We start from the raw sequence: 26,744 nt of genomic DNA on the forward strand, positions 1-26,744 counted from the left end.
CATGTCCCCACCCCCGCCCCAAGAGAGCCCTCTTTCTGGGGCGACTTCATCATTCACCTGGCAGAAGCAAGGGCTGCATCCTAAAACACCCTGTCTCTGCTACTCACAAGCTGGGAGGGGTGAGAAAGCTTTCCTAGCCATGTGGGGGGGGACCTGCCACAGATGCCATCTGGGCTGGAGTGTGGCGAGGGCAGTGAGCTCCCGTCAGATCCCAAGCACACCCTGCCACTCGTCCTGGAAGAAGGTTCCAAGGAGAACCAAGCCATCAGGCAAGTCACCCGGTGAGGAAGGGTCAGTGCTGAAGTTTCTACAGATACCTTGAAGTCCTGGAAACCCAGAGGGAGCCGGATGGGTCTAACACAAAGCCCACAAGGGATCCTCAGACTCTGAAAGCACCCACACTTGCCCTTGACCTCCCTTCCACCACCCTGAGAGCCACTGTGGGCCAAGAGGCAAATATTATTATCCCCACTTCCCAGAGGGGAAACTGATTCCCAGAGGGGCTAAGTGATGTGCTTGACATCCCGCAGGGAGTAGGTAGTGAAACTGGGGACGAGCCTCTGCTTTCAACATCAGAGCCGTGGTTTTCAAGATTTGGTAAGTGGGAGGTCGTGCATAAAATGCAGATTCCTAGGCCCCGCCCAGTGATTTTGATTCAGAGGGTCTGGCTGAGTTTCAGGAACAGCTGAATCTGTTGCAGCCAGTCCATGGCCCACATCTGGGGAAGGGCTGTGCTAAATGCTTGTCTCCACAAGGACGTTCCGTCCGCACATGGCCGCCTTCTCCAAGCGGCTTGCTGGCAGGAATTTCTCCCTCTGCACATTCCAATAGTGCATTCTGGGTGAGCCCCCTTTTGTTGAAAGTGGTTCAAATCCCACCTCCTCCATTTATCACCTCTGTGATATTGTCCTGATTTTCTAATCTGTAAAATGGGAAAAATACCATGACCTGTCTCAGAGTTGTTGTAAGCATGAAATGAGTTCATATAGAGAAAATGCTTGGAACAGCACCCAGCACATAATAAGCGCTCAATAAATATTAGCTGTCATTATTATTGTAAACATTTCTGTGGTTATTATTACTACGGAACTATTTCAAGTGTATCTGTCTTGCCTACACAATAAGATTCTAAACTCCTGAAGGGCACAGGGCTTAGCACAGGCTGGGATATGCAGCATATACTCAATAAATACTCATTGAGTATATAAAGTAATCATTAAATGCTTAAGTAATCAAATCTTATCATTAATGTATGGAGGAATAGATAATAATGATCATGGTAACAATATTATGAAGAATAATATTATTGATCACTTGTTGATCACTTAATACATACCAGGATTCCCACTAAGTACTTTACATGAATATCTCATTTAATCATCCCATTACACATGAGGTGGGCACTACTTGCAGTGAGAAAATGGAGGCACATAGACGTTAAGCAATTTGAGCTACTAAGTAGTTGGGCTGGTATTTTACCCCAGATTTTCCTAAGGTAAGAGCTCATTAATGCAAGAGCACAACGTTGTGTGTTCCTTTTTTCTTGCTAGACTGGAAGCTTCTCCAGGGGAGTAACTGAATCTTGATCATCTTGTTTCCCTAGGGCCAGGCAAAGGACTTCATATAAAGTAGGTGCTCAAGGAAACTTCTGTTGGTTATGTTTGCATGTATGGATGGGTGGGTGATGGATGGATGAATGGATGGGTGCATGGGTGGATGGATGGATGGATGGGTGAATGGATGGGTGCATGGATAGATGGGTGAATGGGTAGATGGGTGGATGGATGGGTGCATGGGTGGATGGGTGCATGGATAGATGGGTGAATGGGTAGATGGGTGGATGGATGGGTGAATGGATGGATGCATGGGTGGATGAGTGCATGGATAGTTGGGTGGATGGGGGGATGGATAGGAGCATGGATAGATGGGTGAATGGATAGATGGGTGGATGGATGGATACGTGGATAGATGGATGGATGGGGGTATGGATGGGTGCATGGATGGATGGGTAAATGGATAGATGGGTAGATGGATGGGTGAATGGACGGGTGCATGGGTGGATGGGTGCATGGATAGATGGGTGAATGGATGGATGCGTGGATAGATGGGTGGATGGATGGGTGGGTGGATGGATGGATGCGTGGATGGATGGATGGATGGGGGGATGGATGGGTGCATGGATAGATGCGTAAATGGATAGATGGGTAGATGGATGGGTGAATGGACGGGTGCATGGGTGGATGGGTGCATGGATAGATGTGTGAATGGATTGATGCGTGGATAGACGGGTGGATGGATGGGTGGGGGGATGGATGGGTGCATGGATAGTTGGGTGAACGGATGGATGTGTGGATAGATGGGTGGATGGATAGGTAGGTAGGTGGATGCGTGGATGCATGGGTGGAATGATGGGTGGATAGCTGGGTAGATACTTAGGTGGGTTGGACGATTGGGTAGATACGTCTTTGGGAGAGCAGGTGGGTAAATGAATGAATGTTCAGACAGAAGGGTGGATGAATGGATGAATATGTGGGCAGATCGGAGAACGAATAAGTGCAAGAATGAGAAGGTGGGTGATTAGATGCATAAGTGAAAGAATACCCTCCCCATGTTACTCTGCAGAGTAACACTCATAGAATCATGAGACAGGGAAATGTAGGAAGCAGATGTGTATTTTTGGATAAAAGAAGCTGAGAAATAGTTGTTGGCAATGCTGTTCCTGGAAGGAAGATGGGGGCAGGGAAGGCACATCTGGGTTACAGGAAGAGGTGTCCCCTAGTTCGGCATCTTTAGTCTGAAAGGGCCAGGGCTCCACAGCGAAGGCACTAATTGGATTTCATTAAAGTGAAATAGATTTCCTAGCCCTGGAAAAGCTAGTTCATTAATTTAATACACGCTCTACTGGCAGAAGGCAGGGGGAGGGGCGGCCAGCCCCAGCTCACCTGGGCTAAGGTCAGAGCTGGGAACGCTGCAATGCGATGCCACACTAGGGTTCTGAGCACCTGCTCTCTGCTAGTGCCTGGGCTGGCCACTGGGTATGCAATGACAAATCAGGTACAATCACTACCTCCAGAAACGCCCAGTATCGGGAGAAGGCAAACACACAACAAGGTGGTTCGTGCGCAGTGGCAGGGCACTGGACAAAGGGCAAGCAACATAGAATGTCTGCTCTACGCCCCTGGGGGTCCTCGCAGTTGGGTGGAGGTATGGAGTGGGGAAGGATGAAGCTGGCACAGCCGGTATAAGCGTCATGGGCCATGGTTCGCAAGAGGAAAGCTGTTTGCCCAAAGTGGTGATGATGGTACAAAACCAGTGGAAAAGAGAAATGGGGTGGGGGGGGGTGGGACTTCTGTTCATCCAATTGTTCAAAAATATTTACTGAACACCCACTTTGTATCAGACATGTTGTAGATAGTACTGGACATTGGATGGGAAAAACGGACTTGATACTGGAGCTAAGGAGAGTGGTCTTGGTTGGAATTTAAAATTGGGGAGTTTTGAACATATAAAAGGTGGTTAATGCCCCAGCCCAGGTGCAGTCACCTGGGGAGAGAGTAGGAGGAGTGGTTCATCTGAGTTCATTCTTCCTCCCAGAGCAAGAATTACTTCCACAGCATCACTGACAGGTGGCCACCCAGCCTCTGTTTGCATGCTCCAGTGACAGGGAGCTCACTACCAGCCAAGGCAGTCCTGCCTACCTTTGGAAGTTCTGGTCGTTAGTAAATTCTTTCGCATGCGAGCCCAAACCTCCCTCCTGATTTCATTCCTTTGTCTTGTTTCTGTCTTCTGGAGACCAGCTCATCCAGTCAACTCCCTCATTGCCCTGATCTGCTAGAATCAACTGATGTGGTCCACCATATCTTCCTTCTTTTTTTTCCTGATGGCAGGGCCCCAGGTTTCTTCTGAGGGTGCCATGCCTTCCCCACTGCCATCTCCCATCTCAGGAAGTGACAAAGTCTTATTGTAATTTCTGAGTCGTCGCCTTAGAGACAAGAAGAAGAGACACTTAACAATAAGACTTTCTTGCTTGTTCCTTTACTAAACATGCAGTTCCTTCAGTCCCTCCTAGTGGTCTGAGGAGCTACCTCAGCTTGCTTTTTTCTCTGGGTTGGAGATCACCTCACATGCAACAGTGGCCATGCCAGGGGCCAAGGATGGCTAGCTGTGCCATCCACCTCAGCCCCCTCCTGGTTGCCCTTCTTCTTACACAGCATCTTTATAACAACATTTGACCCAGTTGAACATCCCTCCCTGAATGGAGGCGCTTTGGTCCTCCCAAGTGCTTTCCTGCTTTCAATCCTCCCTCGGGCTAATGCAGTCGCAGGTCTGGGTAAGCAGTTTTCTCCTGCCAGCTGTGGCCCAGCCGGACCAGCTTCTCTCCTGCCCTCTCTCTTCACCCAGTCTTACCCAGCAGGGGAAAGAAATCAGGCTCTGAGTTCTCTCTGAGTTCTGCTGGCAAAGGCTGACTTGCAGCAGATCAGGGTTGTCCACACCCTGAGAGGTCTGGCCTTGGACCAGCTCCTGAGAGATAACCTGTTCACCCTTGAAATATTCTTCCTGATGAGAGTGACTTTGGGCCATGCCAGGTAGTCTACACAAACAGTGTGATTTATGGTGGGGGCTTTGGGCCATGGGGTACCAGTTTGACCTCTGGAGGGGCTGGAGACTAAGGTCAGCCATGCCCACACAACTGATGCAGACACCAAAGCTCAGGTGAGCATCTTTGGTTGCCACGCGTTGCTACGTGAATTAGCTCTGTCTGTAGGACTCTGCCGGGAGAGGACAAATGGAAGCTCGTGCCTGGTCTCTCCTGACTCTACCCTGTGCCTCTTGACCCATTAATCTGTGTCCTTTCACTGTTATAAACCATAACCATGAATAAAATAGCTCTCTGAGTCATGTGAGTCTTAATTCTAAACCTAAGCGTGGCCTTGGGGACCCTTGAATGTTTCTGCCACCACAGCATTCATATCTGCTTTGTTACATGTCTGTACCCCGCTCCCACCCCCTCATCCCATGAGCTAGGATCCCAGGTATCCAGATCTTCATCCCAAGATCCCACCATCCACGTTGCTCCCTTGTACCTCAAGCTGGATTCAACAGACAAGGCTCTAGCTTACCATAGATTTTTCCTAAACTGCCTTCTGATTTTTGCTCGACAAATGATAAACCTGGGTTTCTCAGGCCAACACTGTATGTGAGGGGCAGTTACACGCAAGCACTGTGGATTTCATTCCGGGATAACAGCTCCGTTGACAGCTTTTATGGACCACTCCTTGGTCTGAGATCCTGGATGGAAATCCACAGTGAGCTAAGCTGTACAAGCTCAGCAGAGCCTTGGAGCCCTCCATCACCATCCCCGTCCTCATTGCTGATTGAGCCGCCTCCCTTCACCTCACAGCTCTGACCCCTGAAAAAGTCAGAGGCCCCTGGGAGCTCTGAATGGCACTTCCGCTCACATCCCAAGCCATCGAAGTCCAGAGGTGACCATGGCCCTGTCAGTATGGGAGCCCTTGGGTACCCCCAAAAGGAAGACCAGAACTCCCCTCTGTAGGATGGAAAGAGTGCAGAATCTTCCAAGAGCTGGTTTCCTTGGCAAGACGTAAAAAAAAAATGGGAAAGAGCCAAGTCTGAGAGCAAAGGAAATCTTATTTGGTGACTTCATAGCTGGGCCCGAGCCTGGCCTGGCCCCAGCACAGGCTGGCTGGAAAGGACAGCTGTCCTCATGACCCGTGGCTGTGACGAGGCTGTGTCCTCCCTGCCTCACCCCCACCCCTTCTCCCCGGCATCCCTGACCTCTCAGGGAGGAGACGGCCTGAGATGGTTTTGCCTGTCCCTGGTTAATGGAGGTCTGGGGATAGGAGAGGGGCGTATTCAGATTCTCCTTCTTTAATTTAATTTTTCTGTTTAGGCAACTAGCTCAGCTTCTAGAAGCAAGACTGGAATCTAAATAATATTTGTGTTTTATGAAACGTTTTTCCAACCATTATCCCACTTGATCTTCATCACAATCCTGGAAACTTGGCAGGAATTATCACCCGCTCCCCCCTCCCCCTCCGCTTTCCGCCCTTTTCCAGACAAGAAACAGGATCAGAGAGATTATGTGACTGAGAGGGCAGAGTCAGACTAGAATCTGGTGTCTTCATGCAGGTGCCATGGTGGACACTGCCATCAGATGCATTGGCTCCAGGAGAAAGGGAGCTGGAGGGGAAAACGGGTCCCAGCCCCCTGGAGAATGGCCCTGGGCTCTGCAGCTCTGCAGCATTTGCTCATGCTGTCCCCTCTGCCAGGACCCCTCTCCCTGTCTGCAAGTTGAGCTCCTACTTATCCTGCAGAGCCCCACCTAAATGTTAACCTCTTAATAAAAATCCCAGGGTACTTGCGGGCCAGCTGGATTATGTGATTCCCTGGGCCGTCACAACTCCTAGGATGACTTTATCACCCTGGAGTGTCATTCTTTGTTTGACATTTACTTTCCTCATTGGATCCTAAGCTCCATCTTTCATCTCTGCAGCTTCTGCCCCTAGACAGGGCCTGTCCCAAAGGATACACACTCTTTAATGTTTATTGGCTGAATGAGTGAATGAACGAATGAATCAATCAAACATATCAAGCTGCCACCCCACGTATTTATTATCCACAAAGCAGATTTGCTATTTGTTGTTATTATCTTATGCATTTATTTTTAATTATTCAAGAAGAACATAATTATATTTTTGCCGTAAGCAATTCAAACACCACAGAGAAATCCCAATTCCCCCTTGTCAACCCCCCCTCCAGCCATCACCCTATGCCCCCCTTCATTCCAGTGCTTTCCCTAGAGAACGCCATCATCACTTTGGGGTGTCTCTTTCCAGACTTCTTACTATGCATTGACACACACTTATAACTACATACAGAAACATAAGGCTTTGTGTGTCTTTTAATATAAATGACATCCCATTTTACATCATATTCTGCAACTTGCTTTCATCACAAAATGATATATCTTGGATTTCTCTCCTTGTCAGTTTCAGAGAGCTCCCTAAGCCTTTGTAGTTGCTGATCTATTGTTTATTTATCTAGACTCTTCTTGATGGGCACTTAGGCTTTCCCCAATTCTTCGCTCTGGTAAACGAAGTGGCGGTACCATGTTCAAGTCTTATAATTTCCGTTCCCAGGTGAGTTCCTTCCAGATCCACGCTGGAGCCCCAGGTAAACTCTGGTCCTCCTCCAGTCCATATGTGCAGCAAAGGCCCGGGCTCCGGCCACACTGGTGGTCTAAGGATGGTCAGAATCAAGTGCCTGAGACCAAAAGCATTTTGTGCAACCCTCCTCTGAGGTTTGTTGCCATTAATACAACAGCCCGAGTCATGGCTTCCACAGCCCAGGAACGAAGCCCTCGTCACCCGCCAAGGGAAAGTCGCTTCACTGCAGGACCAACAGGGTTTGCATTCAGACACACTTTGTTTGGGGGCCTTGGAGGCCTGGGGGCTCAGCCTTAGATCCCTGTTCTAAAGATCGAGGAGGCAGCCTGCAGGGCTGCTCTGAGGGTTAAAGGAGATGAGACGTCCACCGCGCCTCGCGCTGGGCCAGCTCTTCCCAGCCGCTCACCGCCATCAGCTACTGGCTCCATACCCGCCTTCTGAGGCTGCCCGTCTGAAGGCCAGCTTAGCCCCACCCCGAGACCCCTTCCTTCCCGGCCCACCCTGCTTCACCCACTCATCTCATCTTGTCCCTAACGAGGGCAGGTCATAGCTAAGGAACGGTTTTCTGGGATGTTTGGGAATATGAACTTTGTATTTCCTTATGTAAGACAGGATTGGAAACTCATCTGCCACCAAAGTGGCTGACGGTCAGTGTTCCAGGATCCAGAAAGATCTGTACAGGGGCCAGCTCCTTACCCCCAGCTCCTCCTGGCGTAATCGAGCCGAGGCTGGAGAAAAAGAAGATAGATCAGCAAAGAACCTGCCAGGGCCGGGGTGCGGACTCCCATCCCCATGGCCCGGGCCCCGACTCACCACAGGGGACTCTGGAGTCATCTGTTTGTCCGGAGTCACCAAGCTAAGAAGACTGGGGCCAGGAGGAGGGTGAGAGAAGTGACACTTTCCTCCTAGAGGGAAAGTCCCCTCCCCCGAGGAGGCCATAGGTGCATCGGGGCGGGGGAAGGTGGTCAGGTTGGCTGACTTGAGCTTCACTTGTTTACTGAGTGATGCTGGGCAAGTCACTCACTCTCTCTGGGTCTCGGTTTTCTCATCTGTGTAATGGGAGCAGGGCTGCTCTCTCACTGGGTTGTTGCAACAGCGCGTGTAAAGTTCTTGGTGACATCTAAAGTCTAAAGCATCAGGTAGATGCCAGGCCTACCTGCTAGGACACTCTCAGAGGGCAGAGACACGTGAATAGCTTGCAAAAGACCAAGGTAAAGGAAGTAGGGCCTCAGGCAGAAAATAAGGAGAGGAGTTATAGGGTAAGTGACAGGAGAGAGGGGAAGGAAAACTGTGGACAGCAAGACGATAGAGCAATGTGCTTTCCAAAGCCCATTTTCGCTCTTCCCCCGTTTTATTGCTGTTCATGGTACTCCTCGGCCCCTGTGGCCCGGGTTGATCTCTGGAGGTGTCTGGGGAAGCCAGCGGGGCCGGGCACCACCCCAGTCCTGCGGCAGGTGAGCTGACCCCACGTGCTTCCCACTGCACTTGCCGCTCGGGACTTGGAAGCACACGTGGTGGCCGCAACATCGTGATCCTCTGGCTCTCTTAGCGCTCCACTGGAGACTCCCCTCCACTCGGCCTCACCCTGACCCACATAGCTCACCACATCTCCCTCCCAGCCCCCTGGCTTCCGGGAGAGGCCAAGGAACCCCCATCCCACCCTGGGCCTCAGGCCAAGGCTGTCCCGAGGAGTAGGGGACACGAGACCGAGAGAGAAAAAGAGAGAGAGACAGAGAGATGGGGGTGGGCTGGGGGAAGGGCAGGTACTCAAGAAAGAAAGAAACAGAGACACAGAGACGAAGAAAGGAAAAAAGAGAACTGGAAAGGCAGAAATATCAACGAGCAGGGCCAGGGCACAGAGCAGAAAGTCTATGATTATTCTGCGGGTTGTTTGTAGGTGTTTGCGGGTGGGGATATGGTTCTGTTTTCAAACAAGTCAGGTGGAAAGCACAGGGTAAAACAGGAACCAGAAAGGCTTCTCTTCTGCAGGGCAATACTGTGCTTTTGACGTGCTAATGTGGGTGTCGCGAATCTCCAAGAGGGGGCTCTAGGGTTTCCCAATACATGTCACCAAAATCCGGCACCGTGACACACGCTGACACAGAGATTCAGAGGAAGACATGGACACAGAGAGACGGAGGCTCAAAGGTAAAGGGACAGGCAGACAGACAGAAGGACACAGAGAGACAGACATAAAGAGAGCGGGGACAGGGAGAGACAGAGACAGAGAAACGCACGCACAGTGATTCAGATTTCAATGCAGAGAGAGAGGCAGGGCCAAGACAAATGTGAAGGCACACGAAGAAAGAGAGGGGCAGAATCGCAGGGACAGAGGAATAATAAGAGAGAGACAGGGACCCAAAGAGAGAGAAGTGATGGGCAGTGCTGTCCTGAATTTAAACCCAGAAGGGCTCTCGCTTGTTCTGCAATGTAAAGCCCAGCAGGTCGGGCCCCTCCTGTAGCTGGCCCAAACACTTCTCCTCTCTCAGCAGGCAACACAGAGTCTGCCAGAACCAGAGGGCAGACTCCCTGGGGAAAGCCACTTGACCTGCCACAAATTCAGCCACCCCTACGGAGAAGGCCTGAAAACTACACAGCAGACTGAAGAGTGTTCCCTGCTTCTGGAAAACTAAGACGATGCATCAATAGTTGTCATCGCAGATGCGGCTTGGCTTCCGGAGGGCAAGGCTGAAATAAAGCTCCGAGAGTTAACTGAACTGATTTTAAATGATTTGCCATTCATTTTATGGGTTTGCAAGAGCTTTCGAGAGGAGAGATGGACTGCGAGACTTCAGAGACTGTATTTCACGGGCGTTAATGCCGATTCAACTCAACAGGCCACCAGCTCTTTTAATCCCTTGAATTTGTGCCTGTTCTGATGAAGAGCAGTCCTAGGGGATTTCTGTGGACACAAGTCCCCGCCACGTCGGATCTGCGTGGACCTTTGTCCCGAGCAGCCCCACCTGTCTCCATCTGTGCTCCAGGCAGGATGTACCGGTAGTCTGTCTGCTGCCCTGGGGTGAGGGTTCACGGTGGTCACACAGCTGCTCCCTTCCCCTCGTGAGATCTTTCCAAAGCACAGATGTAAACGGGCTTCTCCCCTGCTCAAATGCCTTCCAAGACTCCCAGTTACCGCTCTGTACGCCTGATCACCCTTCAGCCCTGGAGAGACGTTTAGGCAGAATTCTTCACTGCCCTACTGTTCTCTTACCTACTCTGAGGCCGGCGTCTCCCTTGTTCTCAATAAACTCTGGATCTTTCTTCTGCACTGGCTTCATGTTCTGTGTTATGGATTGACTTGTGTTCCTCTCTTCCTTGTCTCCTGGCCCTCTCAGGCTGGCCCCCTGTTTCTGGCCCCACTAGCCTCTTGGACACAGTGATGGGCATGGTGATGAGGTCCAGCTTCTCTGGCTCTGGTCTGCAGGCTCACCCTTCAGTGCTCCCCGATGCTGGCTGCTCTGGCGGGTATACGCTTGGTCTTGTATTAGGCTACAGGCCGAACTACTGTAACACGGCATCCAAAAAGACAGTGGCATCCAAAAAGACATGTGATAGAGGTTTCATTCTTTCTCATATAATTGTCTAAATGTAGGCAAACATAGTAAATTATTGGCCTACCTTATCACCGCTTTCTGTATTTGTCCTCTTTGCCTTGTGTCTTTACACTTTCCCCACTAGAGGTGCCAGGTATTTTACTTCCTTGCACCATGACTTAATAATACTCAGTGAGTTGACTTGCCATGGCCAATGGCATGTGGGTGGAAGCCACAATGCGCCAGTGAAACGAGCTCGTGAGAGGCCTTATGTGACTCTCAGCCAGCCTGCAGACACATGAATGGAATAAAAGCTGATTGCTGTGGGCCACGCAGATTTTGTGGTTATTACAGTGACAATCCAGGATGGGCAGACAGCTGTGCTTCATGAAGTTGTCCGTGGGCCCAGGTTAGCGGTGAGCTCCACCATCCTAACGTGTGACTTCCACCTGTGTCCAAGGCAGCTGCTCCAGGGCCACTGGGAGGGGAAAAACCAAAGACAGGCAGCTGCGTGGCTTGCCTTTAGGGAATTGACCCGGAAGCTGTAGGAAGCTGTGCACAGCACTTCTGTGCATAGCTCATAGGACTGAATTTAGTTACGTGGCTTGCAAGAGGGCTGGGGAATGTAGGCTTTTATGGGCTGAATTATGTCCCCTTAAATTCATATGTTGACGTCCCAACCCCCAGTACCTCACAATGTGACTGGATTTGGAGATAGGGCCTTTAAAGAGGTGATTAAGTTAAAATGAGGCCACTGGCGTGGGCCCTAACCCAGAATGACTGGTGTCCGTATATAAGAGGAGATTAGGACACAGACACACACAGAGGGAAGACCCTGTGAAGAAACAGGGAGAAGACGGCCGTCTGCAAGCCAAGCAGAGAGCCCTCAGAGGCAATCAACTCTGCAAAGACCTTGATCTGGCACTTCCAGCTTCCAGAATTGTGAGAAAATAAGTTTCTGTTATTTAAGCCTCCCAGTCTGTGGTGCTTTGGGATGGCAGCCCAAGCGAACGAATGCAGGCCACAACTGGGTGGCCTTGTTCCTCACTTAAACTTAGGGGAGAGTGGTGATTCTACTAGAAAGAAGAGAAAAGAGGATGCTGGGGGCAGTTAACAGTCGCCACCAGTCTCCCTCGTGTGTTGGATCTGACACATCACCCCCACCTTCCCGGCTCCAGGCCCTAGTGACATGGGGGTCTACCACGTATCCACTGGCTGTTTACCCAAAGCCAAAGTCATAATTCTCTGCACTTCACTGTGTGCATTTACAAACGCTATTCTGAGAAGGGGTCCGTAGGCGTCACCAGATTATGGTCAAGTGTCCATTGTTTGTGGTGCTCTTCCTGGGTCACAGACAGGCCCTGTGCTTGTGCGTTAGTGACATCATCTTTAATTTGGTGACATACGCGGCTTGGGGACCCCTCAGTCATTCCACCTCCATTATCCAGCCCCAGGATTAGGCAGAAAGAGAAGTTGAACTCTGATCTAGATGCAACAGGACCCCAACCGGTCCCACAGGGGCTCCAGAGCTGGGAGGCCCTCCGAGTGTTCCATACTGAGGCAAGGGGCTGGGCCTTCCCACCCCACAGGGACAGTCACTGGATGCAGCCCAGAGAGGAGGAGTGGCCTTAGGGGGGTCAGCTCGCTCCAGCTGAAGGCAGTGCCTGGCGAGGGACTCAGCTGTGAGCCCCAGCAGTCGGAAGTCCCGGCAGCCGGGAGAATGAGGGAATGCCTGGCTCCTGCACAAGCTCTTATTCTAGGCGCTAATTCCAGCTCTGACTACCCGAGCCAAATGTGTTTCTGTCTTTGTGTCCTTTTTGGCAGACCCGGGGCGAGCTTTGGCCCATGGCTCCAAGAGACACAAAAATACCTAGCCATCAGCCTCTTGGGCCTAGGAGGAAGCATTCCCTTTTGAATGTCAGATCCCTCGAAATGTCCACCTAAAGGACTCTTGCTGTTGGAGCTGCCACTGGCCCGGGTGCGGGTACTGAGGAGGGAGCCTGGCTCAGCTCGGGGCTCTCAGTGATGGGCTCTCCTCTCCTTCCACGTCCCGTGAGACTCGACTTCTGTGCGCTGGGCTCATAGGAGCAGTGGGTGAGAGCGGCCGAGCCAGCCAGGGCTGTCTAACCAGAGCTCAGCTCTCTTCCTGGGCTTCCGGACACTCTGGGGCTGCCCTTGTAGGCATTCTTAACCATCTCTGTCCATGGACCCCTGAGTAAAATGTGATGGACCCGGTTGACCCCTTCTCCGAGTAATATTTGTAAGTGCATACAATAAAATACACAGAATTACCAAAAAACCCTAAAACAATGATATTGGAATAAACTTATCAAAATATTGTAAAAGCCAATTTTGTGATCTAGTACTATATATGTTTTTTCAGTGCATTAATGGTAAGACTGGACAAGAGTAATCTATATCTAACACTATCTAATAACAGTCATAATATCAAAGTAGTGAGGAGCATAAATGATATTTTGAGATATCTGTGACAACTATAATATGACACAAAAATATCTGTGATTTTTCTTGGTTTCAAAGTACCACTGGTTATCAAAGTTACCGTGGTTTGTTGCCTATGATATAATTTTTCCCACCAAGTTCATGGACACCCCTGAATTCTATCTTCAGACCATTTGGGGGTCCAGAGAACCCAGACTGAGAACCCCTGTTCACTAGTGAGTTAATAGCTAGAAGAAGCTGAGCCCAGCCTTGGAGCCAGGAGCTGGATTCTGCAGCTTAGCTGCAGTTCCTTCCTCCTCTTGCTTGGCAGCTACAGAGCTCAGGATTGGCCATAGCAGTCATTTAGCATGCCTCAACGTGCTGCCTGGCACTGATCATTACTTGTGCACCCATGCATCCATCCATCTGTCCATCCATCCATCCATGCATCATTCAACAAATATTCATAGAGATGAGCTCTGGGCTGATATCTCTATCCCCAACATGCTGGGGAAATTTCAGGATGCAGGGGGCAAAAAGAGGAGATGTGAAAAGAGGGAAAAGGATGACAAATCCAAATGTTGTTGGATTTCTCAACAGCAACAACAGAAGCCAGGAATAATGGAGGAAGAGCTTCAAGATTCTGAAGAAAAATGACCTCCAATGTAGAAATGTGTAGCCAGTAGACTATCAGTTAAGTTTATTCCAGTTAGACTATCAGAAATGCAAAGTCTCAAGTTGTTTGCCTCCTGTGGTAGCCAATGCCCAAGATGACCCCCGTGATCCCTGCTTCCCGCTATTCCACCCCCTGGGGGAAGCCAGCTGCTCTGCTGTGAGGGCACTCATGCAGCACTGAGGAGAGGCTCATGTGATGGGCAAATCAGAGGACTTCCGCCAAGAGCCAGCAAGGAACTCAGGTCTCCTTCAACAGCCGTGTGAGCGGGCCTCTTGGCAATGCATCCCTGACCCCATGTCAAGCCTTCAGATGACTGCAGCTCTGCCCGACAGCTTTACTGCAACCTCATGAGAGACTGACCCAGAAGCACCCATCTAAGACACTCCTCGATTCCTGAACTGTAGAAACTGTATGAGATGACGCATTGCGGTAATTTGTATTATATATATATATTTATTTATTTATGATAAAGAATTAGCTCACACAATTAAGGATGAGCAAGTCCCAAGATCTGCAGGGTAAGGTGGCAAGCTGGAGACCAAGGAAAGCTGATGGTTTAGTTTCCATCCAAAGGCCGGCAGGCTCAAGACCCAGTCAAGTCTGAAGGCAGGAAAAAATCCAGTGTCCCAGCTCAAAGGCAGTTGGGCAGAAGGAATGCCTTCTAACTCAGCCTTTTTGTTGTATTCAGGCCTTCAGCTGATTGGATGAGGCCCACCCAACACACCAGGGAGTGCAATCTGCTTTATTTAGCCTACCAATTTTTTTTTTATATAATTATATTTATTTACTTTTGGCTGAGTTGGGTCCTTGTTGCTGCGTGAGGGCTTTCTCTAGTTGCCGTGAGCAGGGGCTGCTTTTCTTTGCTGTGTGCGTGCTTCTCACTGCGGTGGCTTCTCTTGTTGTGGAGCATGGGCCCTAGGCATGTGGGCTTCAGTAGTTGTGGTGCGTGGGCTCAGTAGTTGTGGCACTCGGGCTTAGTTGCTCCACGGCATGTGGGATCTTCCCAGACCAGGGATTGAACCTGTGTCCCCTGCATTGATAGGCGGATTCTAAACCACTGCGCCACCTGGGAATTCCCTAGACTACCAATTTAAATGCTAATCTCATCCAGTTATACCCTCACAGACACACCCAGAATAATGCTGGCCCAAATATCTGGGCACCTTGTAGCCTAGTCAAGCTAACACAAAATTAACCATCACAGATACCAATGGGGGAAAAGTCAGCTGAAAGAGTTGAAAGTGCTTGATTCAGGGCATTTGAAAATGGTGGTGAGAGGCATCAGGGGGCTGCCATTTCCATAGTAAGCTTTTTAGAACTACATAATTTCATAGATTCTAAGACATCTTTTTCACAAGTTAACATCTCTGAAACTAAGATTCTGTTTAACCGTCAATGGCATTGTACAGTTACAACTGGTAGCATTATTTTCTTTCTCACTGGTATATAAAATTCGAATTCACCTTGCAATCAATATCATCCTAGATTCAATGAGATACAGCATTTGACTCTTTATGTTCAAGGTATAAATTTAGTATCAAAACAAAAACTGAAAAAAGAAAAGATTGTGTCCATGAGACAATTCCCTCACTGACACATGCCTAGGCCAGCCTGGACCAGGATGGAGCAAAAGTGACAACACAGTACCAGTATAATGTAGAAGAATCACGACTTTTTTTTAAACCACTGGACTTTGTTCATATTTCTCTCATTATTAAGGGGATCACATAATTAGCAATCAAACCAGAACCCTTTTGAGAGTAAAGGAGGGCCACTATTAATGATTCACTCCAGGACAACAGGCATAAAATGAGACTGTCCCAAGCAAACTGGGACGTATGATCACCACTCAGAGTGCTTACCCCACACTAGCAGTTATCAGCCAGTTACAGATCTGCCTCCCAATCTCTGAAGCCTGTAATCTTTTGTAACTTTCATCTTTGTACTTCTCAGTGTCTAGCATGGTGTCAGGTACACAGTTGGTGCTCAATAAATAGTCACAGGATGAATGAACAAATGACAGGGTTAATGGACTCTGGTTAAGGAATTAGTGGTGGACCACAGAATCAGACTGTAGCTATTACTTTGCATCAGTTATTTCTATGTTGTTCACTACGTAATATTCATGCTCAAATGAAGTCTCTCTGAAAGCATGTATAAATACAGGTACACTCAGTTCTTGTGAGTTCAGTTTTTCTCATTTCTTTCTTTCTTTTTTTCTTTCTTTCTTTCTTTCTTTTCTTTCTTCTTTCTTTCTTTTCTTTCTTTTTCTTTCTTTCTTTCTTTCTTTCTTTCTTTCTTTCTCTCTCTTCCTCTCTTCCTCTCTTCCTCCCTTCCTCCCTTTCTTTCTTTCTTTCTTTCTTTCTTTCTTTCTTTCTTTCTTTCTCTCCAATTAAAAGAATTGCTCCAGGCCCCGATAAAGCCAGGTAACCCCCTACAGTGGAAACAATACCTCCTACAGATGCCAACACATCTGGATTGCACACCAGCTCTGCCACTAGAAGCCATGTGTCCTTGACAAGGCAGAAGCTCTCTGAGCCTCAGTCTTCCCTTCTGTAAAGTGGTCAGAGAACAGTGCTGGAGCAGGTCATAGGGTGAGGCTGGTGGTGGGTGAGTCGGGGGGCAGCACCCTGCACATCCCCTGTTGAGGAAAATCCTCAGGCACACGGTTTCTCTGGGCCTCAGATGCCCACAACAGCCGAGCAGTGGCTGCTGGTACCAGGAGTCTTCCTCCACTGTGACACTCTGATGTGACAGAGCTGGGGCAAGTAAGACAAGCCTGGAGTATTTCAGCCTTGGAAACTGTGTCCCAGTTGACCTCCATACTTTGAGAAACAGGAGCATGTCTTTTCCTTGATCTACCCGTGAAATTGCCACAGCTTCATTCTTCAAAGACAGGCAGTGTCTGAAACCCAGGCTTGACGAAGAGGAAAACCCCAGAGCATTCTCCCAGTGACAGTTCCTGGTCACCTCTGTGTGAGAAATCTCTGCTCCTCCATCTCCCTTTCCTGCTTTGGGCTATCTTCACCCCCAGGGACTTACCTGCTTAAATACTTGGTGTTAATAGCTCTCAGAATGTATCGTTAATGTGTCTGTAAGCCAGTGTGCCTTTTCTTCAGTCTTAACGAAGACTGATTTAAACACGACCACAGACCTGGGGAAAGTCTGGGGGAAAGGCGAGGAGGAAAACTTTCTTAAACTGTTTAGGCTCTGAGGACCCTCTGAATTGCATTTGAAAATCTCTTACACTTAAATCCATCTTAATTAGAATGGATTTGGTTGCAAGGAATCACCCAAACTCCCATTCCTTTAGTGAAGCTGTGAGCATGTTTGTATCTCACAGCAGGAAGTCCAGAGGTGGGTGGTTCTGGGTGAGTTAATCAGTGGTTCTGATGCTCCCAACAACATCAGCAAGAACTGGATTCTTCCCATCCTTCCCCTGGGCCATCCTCAGGGCACAGCTTTGGCCCTCAAGCTGCTGTCCTCTGGACACAGATGAGGAAGAGCAGACAGTGGATCTAAGGACAAACAGACAAATCACTGGCTTGGATTAGTTTCTGCACTTGGCAGAAGAAGAAACTGAAGCACAGAGCAGTTAAGTAACACGCTCAAGGTCACACAGCAGAACCGGATCAGTCTTCTTTTGAAGACCTCTTTCTACTGGATTATGTTGCCTCCCATCTCCTACCTGTCCTGTCTCCAACCAGAGCTCATCACCCAGCTCCTTGCCCAGGAAGGAGCAATGGAACAGGACAAGAATCTCCGAGATTTGGGAAATAGCACCCTCTTGTATCATATGACTATGGGTTTAATGCTGAATGTTTTAAAGTATCTCTACAGTTGCTGCCTCCTTTGTGTCTGAGAATATAGTGAGCCCAAATAAGGCCTCAGAGAAATGTAAATATGAACTGAATATCAGGCTATGTTGATGAATTATAGTTCATGTTATTAGATGAAACACCAAGGTTACGTAAGAAAACATCCACACACCCCTCTTTGCTGAGATGCAAATGCAAGTATTCATGAGTGAAATGCAATGAAGTTTGCAATCGGCTTTAAAATACTCCAGGGAAAGATGAGGTGGGACAAAGCTATGGTGGCAAAGTTCTGATGGCTGTTGAAGCTGGGTGTTGGGCACATGGCAGCTCACTGTTCTCTCTACTTTTGAATGTTTGGAAATTTCACAATAAAAATTAAACATAAATTTCTAAATAAATAACATAAGAGACTCCCAGCCAAGCTAGGAATTAGTCCTGTGGAGTTAGTCAATGGAAACAGAGGGGGCTAAAAATAGCAGAGAGATTTATTTGGTTTCTCCACATGACATCTTTGATAATTTATCATCCATGCTCACATTTACCACATTTGTTCTCTAGATGTCCTGGATGGAGCTTGGTTTCAAGGAGAGAAAGAAATATTCCCCCATCCCCACTTGAATAAGTGCTCCTGCAACTTCTGATGGTGGGTTGGAGGGAAGTGCCTTTCCCTGCCCCCCACTACTGTGAGCCTCAGTTTCCCCAAAGAACATTAAGCATGAGGGTACCTGCTTTGACTCTCCAGTAGGGTCCTTGAAAGGAGCAGAGGAAATGATATAACTGAAAATACTTTTTTTAAAAGCCTTAATTTTCTTGTTCATAAGTGAGACATACTCATTGTAGAATATTTAGGAAGCAAGATAATCAAAATAAAGAAAATAAAAATCACTCACAATACCACCTCCCAAATATAACCAGTATTATTTTAGCATATTACCTTAAGGTTGTTGTTTGCCATGCATATGTTCTTTTGTTGTTGTTAATTTACAAACAGGCTCAAATTATGTAACATTTTATTTTCTAACTTAACACATTGGGGACATCTTTTCATATTGTTACAAATTCTTCCACAATATTATTTTACATTTTAATCATTGGTATGTTTTCCATTATGTGCCTATACCATAATTTATTTAACCAGTCTCATTATATTAGTTTCCTAGGGCTGCCATTACAAAGTGCCAAAAACATGGTGGCTTAAAACAAAAGACATGTATTTTCTCACAATTTTGGAGGCCAGAATTCTGAAATCGAGGGTTGATTCCTTCCTGGGTATTCAAAGGGAGAATCTGTTCCATGCATGCCTCTTTCCTAGATTCTGGTGGTTGCAGGCAATCCTTGGGATTCCTTGGCTTGTGGCAGGATAACTCCACTCTCTGCCTCTGTCATCACATGACTTTCTTCCTTGTGTGTCGCTGTGTTTCTTCTTCTTTTCTTGTAAGGACACCAGTCATACAGGATTAAGGATCTATACTGCTTCTATATCATCTTAACTTAGCTAATTACATCTGCAGTGACTTTAATTCCAAACAAGTTCATTTTCTTTATTTTTTTATGTTTTATTTTTTTTGGCTGCATAGGGTCTTAGTTGAGGCACGCGGGATCTTTGTTGAGGCGTGCAGGATCTTTCGTTGCGGCGCGCGGACTTCTCTCTAGTTGTGACTCATGGGCTCCAGGGTGCGTTGCCTCTGTAGTTTGCGGCACGCAGACTCTCTCATTGAGGCTCGCGAGCTCAGTAGTTGTGGCATGCAGGCTTAGTTGCCCCGCAGGCATGTGGGATCTTAGTTCTCCAACCAGGGATCGAACCCGTGTCCTCTGCACTGGAAGGAGGATTCTTTACCACTGGACCACCAGGGAAGTCCACCAAACAAGTTCATATTTTGCAGTTCAAAGAGTTAGAACTTTAACATGTCTTTCTGGGGATAGAAATCGATCATATTGGTGGGCTTTTTAATTAGCTCATTTGCTTTACCTTTATTTCTTTTTGCTATTACTAATGTCTCAAAATTTTGAACACATCTATGATTATTTTCTTAAAGTAAATTCTTAGAAGTGGAATTTCTAGGATAAAGACTGTATCCGTCAAAGTTAGGTCATGAAAAGAGAAAGCATAGGTATTGCAAACAGAGGGGATTTAATATAAGGAATTAATTATATAGGTGTTAAGAAGATGAAAAGCAAAAAGATGCTGAGATAACTCAGAGATTAATAACTGCAGGAAGCAGTTACCATCCCCAGGACTTGGGGAACCAAAGGAAAGAGTTGATGTTATTAGAACTCAGGAGTGTGGAGGAGGAGCCCCCCTAAATCTCATGCTTAGATTCTTACAGGAGACACCACAATGTCAGTGCTTGGAACTCTCGAGGGAGCACTGACAACTGGTGCTCAGACATCTAAGAGGAGGGCCCACAAGTGATCTCTGATGGAGCACCACGTGTCTGATATTTAGACTTCCGGATGGTGCTACTCCAGAGGGTACAAATGGCATGGCTGCTGCTGGTGGGGTACAGACCTCAGGTGGAAGCCAAAAGACAGTCCTTTCTCTCCTCCTCTCACCTTCCAGTTTCCACTGGTTTTGAGGTCAGGCTTTTCAATTTATATGTGGTCAAACCTATTAATCTTTTTTTTATGGATTTGCCTTTGGTTTCATGCTTAGAAAGCTTTTCCCCAGGCCAAGATTACATAAATATTTATATTTTCTTTATTCTTCATGGTTTCTATATTTTTAACATTAACTTTTTAAAATTTTAGTCATTATATGGAATTTATTTGGGAATATATCAATAGTATAAAGTTAGAAATTATTGAATAGTCAATTTTCCTCTATTATTTGGAATGCCATCTTTATCCTTTATTAAATTTATATGCATATACATGTATCTGTGTCTATTTCTGGACAATGTCTTTTATTCCATTAGTCTGTCTGATCATTACATTTTATTACATTCTCATAAAAATGTAAACTCCATGACAGTCATCTTGGTACCACCAGTGGCTAGCTGGAACGGTGCCTATCAAAAAGTAATTACTCAAGAAGTACACATTGAATGATTGAGTGGACTATTTCTGTGCCAGAATCATGTTCTTTTTGTCTTAAAGTCAGATTTGTTGGGTATTAATTTACCTATAGTAAAATTTTCCCTTGTTAGTGTCCAGTTTAATGAGTTTGACAAACACATATAGTTGGGGAATCACCATCACAGTCAATGTATAGAATAGTTCCACTACCTCAAAACAAACTATCATGCTTTTTTAAAATTAATTTTTTTTAAGTTATTTATTTATTATTTTTAGCTGTGTTGGGTCTTCGTTTCTGTGCAAGGGTTTTCTTTAGTTGCGGCGAGCGGGGGCCACTCTTCATCGCGGTGCGCGGGTCTCTCACTGTCGCGGCCTCTCTTATTGCGGAGCACAGGCTCCAGACGCGCAGGCTCAGTAGTTGTGGCTCACGGGCTTAGTTGCTCCGCGGCATGTGGGATCTTCCCAGACCAGGGCTCGAACCCGTGTCCCCTGCATTGACAGGCAGATTCTCAACCACTGCGCCACCAGGGAAGCCCTAAAATTAATTTTTTAACTTTAAATTATAATTTTAAAAAACTCACGTAACATAAAATTTGCCATCTTAACTATTTTTTTAAGTGTTAAGTATAGTAGTACTATAGTACTAGCCAGTAGTGTTAAGTATATTTACATGGTTGTGCAATAGATCACCAGGACTTTTACAACTTGCACAACTGTAACTCTGTACCCATTAAATACAACTCCTCATTCCCTCTCCCTTCAACCCCTGGCTACCACCCTTCTACTTTCTGTTTCTACAAATTTGAAGACTTTAGATACCTCATATAAATGAGATCACACAGTATTTGTCTTTTTGTGACTGGCTTATTTCACTTAACCTATGTCCTCAAGGTTCATCCATGTTGTAGCAAATGTCAGAACTTCTTTCCTTTTTCAGGTTGAATAATATTCCATGCTGTCTACCAAGTCCTTTTGTAGTGAATGCCTTCCCCACCTCTCAGTCCTCTGTCTCAGCAGTTTGGCCTTTTCCAGGCTGTTACATAAATGGAATCTGACAGTTTGCAGCCTTTTGAGTCTGGCTTCTCCCACTCAGCATAAGGCATCTGAGGTTATCCATGTTGTTGTAACTATCAGTAGTTCATCTCTTCTTATAGTTGGGTAATACTTCATTGTATGCATGCATCACAGTTTGTTTATCCATTTCCCAGCTGAAAATAAATTTGGGTTGTTCTCAGTTTTAATAATTATGGTTTCATAATGCATTTTTATAGTGAAACCATTCAGTAAGATGCCAAACATATACCAATTGTAGCCAGAACTAGTGGAGAACCAGGTGTCCCTGGAACATGGAGATAAGATTTCTTTCTGGGAGTGAGAGCACGAAGAACTCACTTGTGATAAATGGGGAGAGCATCAGTGATAACAGAAGACTTGTGGGAAACAGCCAGGTCCTGCCAATAAAACTGGGCCAAGTGAGCTCACCAGCAGTGTCGTGGGGAGTAGGGCATTAAGGACATGAGCTCTGAAAACAAGGAGCTCTAGATGTGGCTCTTTCCTCTGACGCTGCCTCGCTGGTGATGGGGCGACCTCCTGGCCTGCTGGAAGCCTTGGTTTCCCATCTGTAAAATGGGAACACGATAGCACATTCCTCATGTGAAGTTGTTCGTGCAGCCAAAGTAAGTGCTTACTAATTGCTTCTTTTTCTTAGCTATTCTCTTGGGAAAGTGAGGCTGGATCATGAAAAAGAAAGCCACCTATGGATTCATTCAGCTGTGTTTTTTTTCTAAAGAAAGAATGTACAAACAATGCAGGTGATTACGGTGGTTTTGAAACACTGCTGTAAATTCTTCAACATTCTTCCTTTCAAGACATGAGTCTATATTCTCTCTGCTGGAATCCGGATGCACTTGCAACTGCTTCCACCAATAGAGTATAGCAGAAGTGATGGCATGTGACCTCTGAGGCTGAGCCGTGAACAGCGATGTGGCTTCTGCCTTGTTGGCTGGGCCTCCTGCTTTTGGAGCCCTGAGCCACCGTTAATTAGGAGTCTGACTCTCCTGACGCCTGAAGCTGCAGGGGTGAGACTGTGACTGAGCAGGACCCTATGGGGCCCTCCCAGAACAGGCCTTCCCCCATATCCTCTGCTTTAGCTCCTCTCTCTGAAGTACCTAGAAAACAGTATTGGATGCACATTTCCTGACTTGTTTTACAGATGGGAAACCATACCCCCTCCCGCCCCCCACCAAATGGAAGATGTTAACAACTTGATGACCATGAGCACACAGCCCCAGGCCTCCTGGAGCCTAAGGACTGGCAATGTGAACCCCTGTGACACTGTTCCCTCACCATCAACCAATCTGAGAATTGTGCACTAGCTGATCACGTATCCTCCCTCACCTGGCTTTTAAAAATGCTTTGCCAAAACCCTTCAGAGAGCTCGGGGCTTTTTAGGACATGAGCTACCCATCTCCTTGCTTGGCCCTGCAATAAACCTTTCTCTGCTCCAAACTCCAACGTTTCGGTTTGTTTGGCCTCACTGTGTGTCAGGCACATGAACTTGTGCTAACAAGACCACACGCAGACCACACAGAAAAAGAGACCCAAACAGGCACCCCAGCCCAGGAACCAGACGTGTGAGTAAAGAAGCTTCCAGATGATTCCAGCTCCCAGCCATTTGAGTCATCCCTAGCTTTGGGGACTCCCCAGCTGAGGCCCCAGACATCGTGGAGACAACCCATCCCCTCTGTGCCCTGTCCGAATTTTTGACCCACAGAATTTGTACTTGCAACAAAATAATGGGGATTTTGTCACTAAGTTTGGGTTGTTTTGTTACAGCCATAGATAGCCGGGACGGTGGTCTAGAAGGGATTTAGGAAAAAAAAAAAAAAAAAAAAAAGGAAGGCAAAGAGGGAAGATTTATCAGTGTTCCGCTAGCAGCTGGTGGAAGCCTCCACCCACCCACTAGAGGAGCCTCACACACGTGGTGGGAGAATTAATCAGGCTTTTCCACAGCCTCAGTGAAACATCCCCCAAGAATGTGTAACTTTGCTTCCTCTGCTTTTGTGCCTACTGAAAACCAGAGGCTGACTAACTCAGCCATGATGGCCAGGAGTATTCCGGAGCCTGGAGAAGTTATATCAAAGCGGTAAACCAATAACTCTGCGTTCTGGTTTGTACAACAGTCTCTTATGACTTCATATGTGTGAATCCCTTAAGCCCAAAGCTTCTGGACCTCCTCAGCGGCACAGTGGAAAGTCACGGGCTGAGGCTCTGGATCTAAATCCCAACTCAGTTACCGTACCACCTTGGCAAGGTGCTTGGCCTCTGTGAGTCTCAGTTTCCCTGTCTGTAAAACTGAGTCAAGAATGTCTCTTTCACCCAATTGTTATGGGGGTTAAATGAGATAGTAAATATCTGAAAAGGATCTAGCACAGAGTGTGACTCATAATGAACCAACTGCTGACATTATTTCTTTTTTTTTTTTAATTGCAGTATAGTATAAAAAAACCAAAAAGACAACCTACAGAATGGGAGAAAATATTTGCAAATGATTCAACTGACAAGGGCTGAATCTCCAAAATAGTATTTCTTAATTTCTCTCCCCACCTCCTAAAAAGCTTGAGGGCAAGTTCTAGACACAGTGATTCCTCCTAATTCCCCCTCCCCGTCTCCAGGCATTAATCCTCAGAAAACCTGGCAACGGGAGCCCAGCTTGCTCCTCTCCGACCCCTCCACCTCTGGCTACAGTGGTGCCCGCACAAGTGGAAACTCTTGGCCTGGCTGTTGGAGCCAGGCTGGCTTCCTCGGTGGACCCGGAGATGTGTCTTGACTCTGCTCCCAACCCCACAGGCTCCGAGTTGACAAGCTGAGGGAGAATCAAATAGGAGGCAACAGAGAACACATGGCTGGGATGACAGAGTATATAGTCCCTGAAGGTAAGCAGCCTTGTCCCATCAATTGGTAGGATGGGAGAGAAGATGGGGCGTGGGAAATTACAGCCCCATCAGGCTGCCATCATCTCTTGCCTCTCATGAAAGTGACCAACAGCCCTTCGACTCTCATTTTAAAGATTAAATGGGAGGAAGGATGACTCCATCAGATTTCAGCCCAGGCCGCTGGCAGCCCCAAATGCCAGAGAGTGTGATGGATTGAGTGCCCGAAACACAGAAAGAAAACATGAATCTCCATATATCACTGGAAGACGCCAGTCAGATCTAAGGAGGCACGTGGTCCCTGCATCTTCCGGCCTCAAGACAGATCCCTGTGCTCTATTGAGGGTCCAGGCCCAGGCTCTGGAACATCAGTTTCAGGAGAGCAGGGGACAAAATCCATTTTGTTCAGCACACATTAGGCACTCAGTAAATATTAGTTGAATGAGTGAATGAACGAACAAACACTTGTTCTGTCTTTCTAGCTATGTTTTGGTCAAGTCACTTTGCACAAATCAGATGGCCTGTCTTGGCCTCAGTTTCCTCATCTGTAAAATGGAACCAGGATTATCTACTTCTCCAGGGTTGTTGTGAAGATGAAATGACATCGTACAAAGAAAGCACAGTGGCTGACATCCAGTACAAGGTGCCCAGGCAAGGGAGAGGCCAGGTGGGAGAGTCAGGTCACGAGCCAAAGTCCAGACGGGTAGGATGAGAGCCAGAAGGCCAGGCAGGGCGGGGGGAGTGGCTCTGTGGGGCACAGTCCTGAGACGTTTGGGGCAAAGATGACTCAGCTCTGACTCATCATCTTCACTCTCCGCCCAGCTCTCTGTCTGTGTCCCGTCTGCCTCAGAGGAATCATGCAGAAGGCTGTGACGCGTGGTTAGCGAATCCTTCACTCCCGGTGACATGAGAATGGTATTCACAAAGGATTCACGGAAGGGGGTCCCTTTGTCAGGAACAGTTCTGAAGGCGTCGTGGAGGGAGGGACATCTGTACCCGTCTGTGACAGGCAGACAGGGCATGGCTGGTGGGGCTGGAACCCAGGAATGTTTGTGGGCTAGGTGCACCTTCTCTGGAGGTTCCAAAAGGCCAGGCTGAGGACTTCACACTTCACATCAAGGCAGTTGGGAGCTATGGAAGGTTCTAGAGCAGGAGTGATTACTCCAAAAAAATTCCTTACCTTTGTTAAACAATTAGTGTTTTGACTCCTCCACAGAAAGGGGTCAGCAGTTCAACATTAGCGCCTACCATCAAGGTGAAAGGAAATAGCAGGGACATGATGGCAAGAGTCACAAGCTCTGGGTTCAAGCCCCAGCTCTCCTGCTTATGGGCACCAGTCCCACAGGCAGGTCACTTCACTGCTCCAAGCCTCGGCCTCCTCATCTGATTACTGAGCTGGCTGCACAAGGATTCTATGTCGCAACGCCAGGCAGGCTCCAGCACGGTCCCCACTTGGCAGCAGAAGCAAGCAAGTCTCAGCTGGATTTTATTAGTATTCGTGTTAAACAGAGAAGGAGCGGGAAATGTGGTGAAATAAGTTATCTTGAAAGGGGAAAAAGAAGACTTCCCCGGTGGCGCAGTGGTTAAGAATCCGCCTGCCAATGCAGGGAACATGGGTTTGATCCCTGGTCTGGGAAGATCCCACATGCCACGGAGCAACTAAGCCCGTGAGCCACAACTACTGAGCCCACACGCCACAACTACTGAAGCCCACGCGCTCTAGGGCCTGCGTGCTGCAACTACTGAGCCCACGTGCTGCAACTACTGAAGACCGTGTGCCTAGAGCCGGTGCTCCGCAAGGAGAGAAGCCACCATAATGAGAAACCCGTGCACCGTAACAAAGAGTAGCCCCACGCTCGCCGCGGGCAACTAGAGAAAGCTCACATGCAGCAACGAAGACCCAGTGCAGCCAAAAATAACAAAATAAAATTAAAAAAGAAAGGGGGAAAAAGAGGGGCAGGCAGGACATTGAAGTTCAGGTTGTCAGATGTGGACGTCACCAGGGTGCCTTTTGGAAGTGTCCTGTGGGTGATGGCGCCAAAAAATAACTGACGCTGGGTAGGAGGTTAAGTTCTTCTTTGCCCCCAGGATTCTTCTCCTGCCCCTCCAATTTTTCCAAAGCCCTAAGGGGCCTATTGGCT

General features: G+C 47.6%; 1 long non-coding RNA gene across 1 annotated transcript; it reads left to right on the forward strand.

Moving 5' to 3' along the window:
• The first annotated feature begins 21,214 nt into the window (after nt 1-21,214).
• LOC309655593 lies at nt 21,215-26,544 on the forward strand. Its single transcript, XR_014260904.1, has 2 exons — nt 21,215-22,347; nt 24,521-26,544. It is a non-coding gene; the product is annotated as an uncharacterized lncRNA (long non-coding RNA).
• Nucleotides 26,545-26,744: the final 200 nt, after the last annotated feature.

Source organism: Balaenoptera physalus, assembly GCF_965194825.1.
Source record: "Balaenoptera physalus genome assembly, chromosome: 2".
NCBI classification, from domain to species: Eukaryota; Metazoa; Chordata; class Mammalia; order Artiodactyla; family Balaenopteridae; genus Balaenoptera; species Balaenoptera physalus.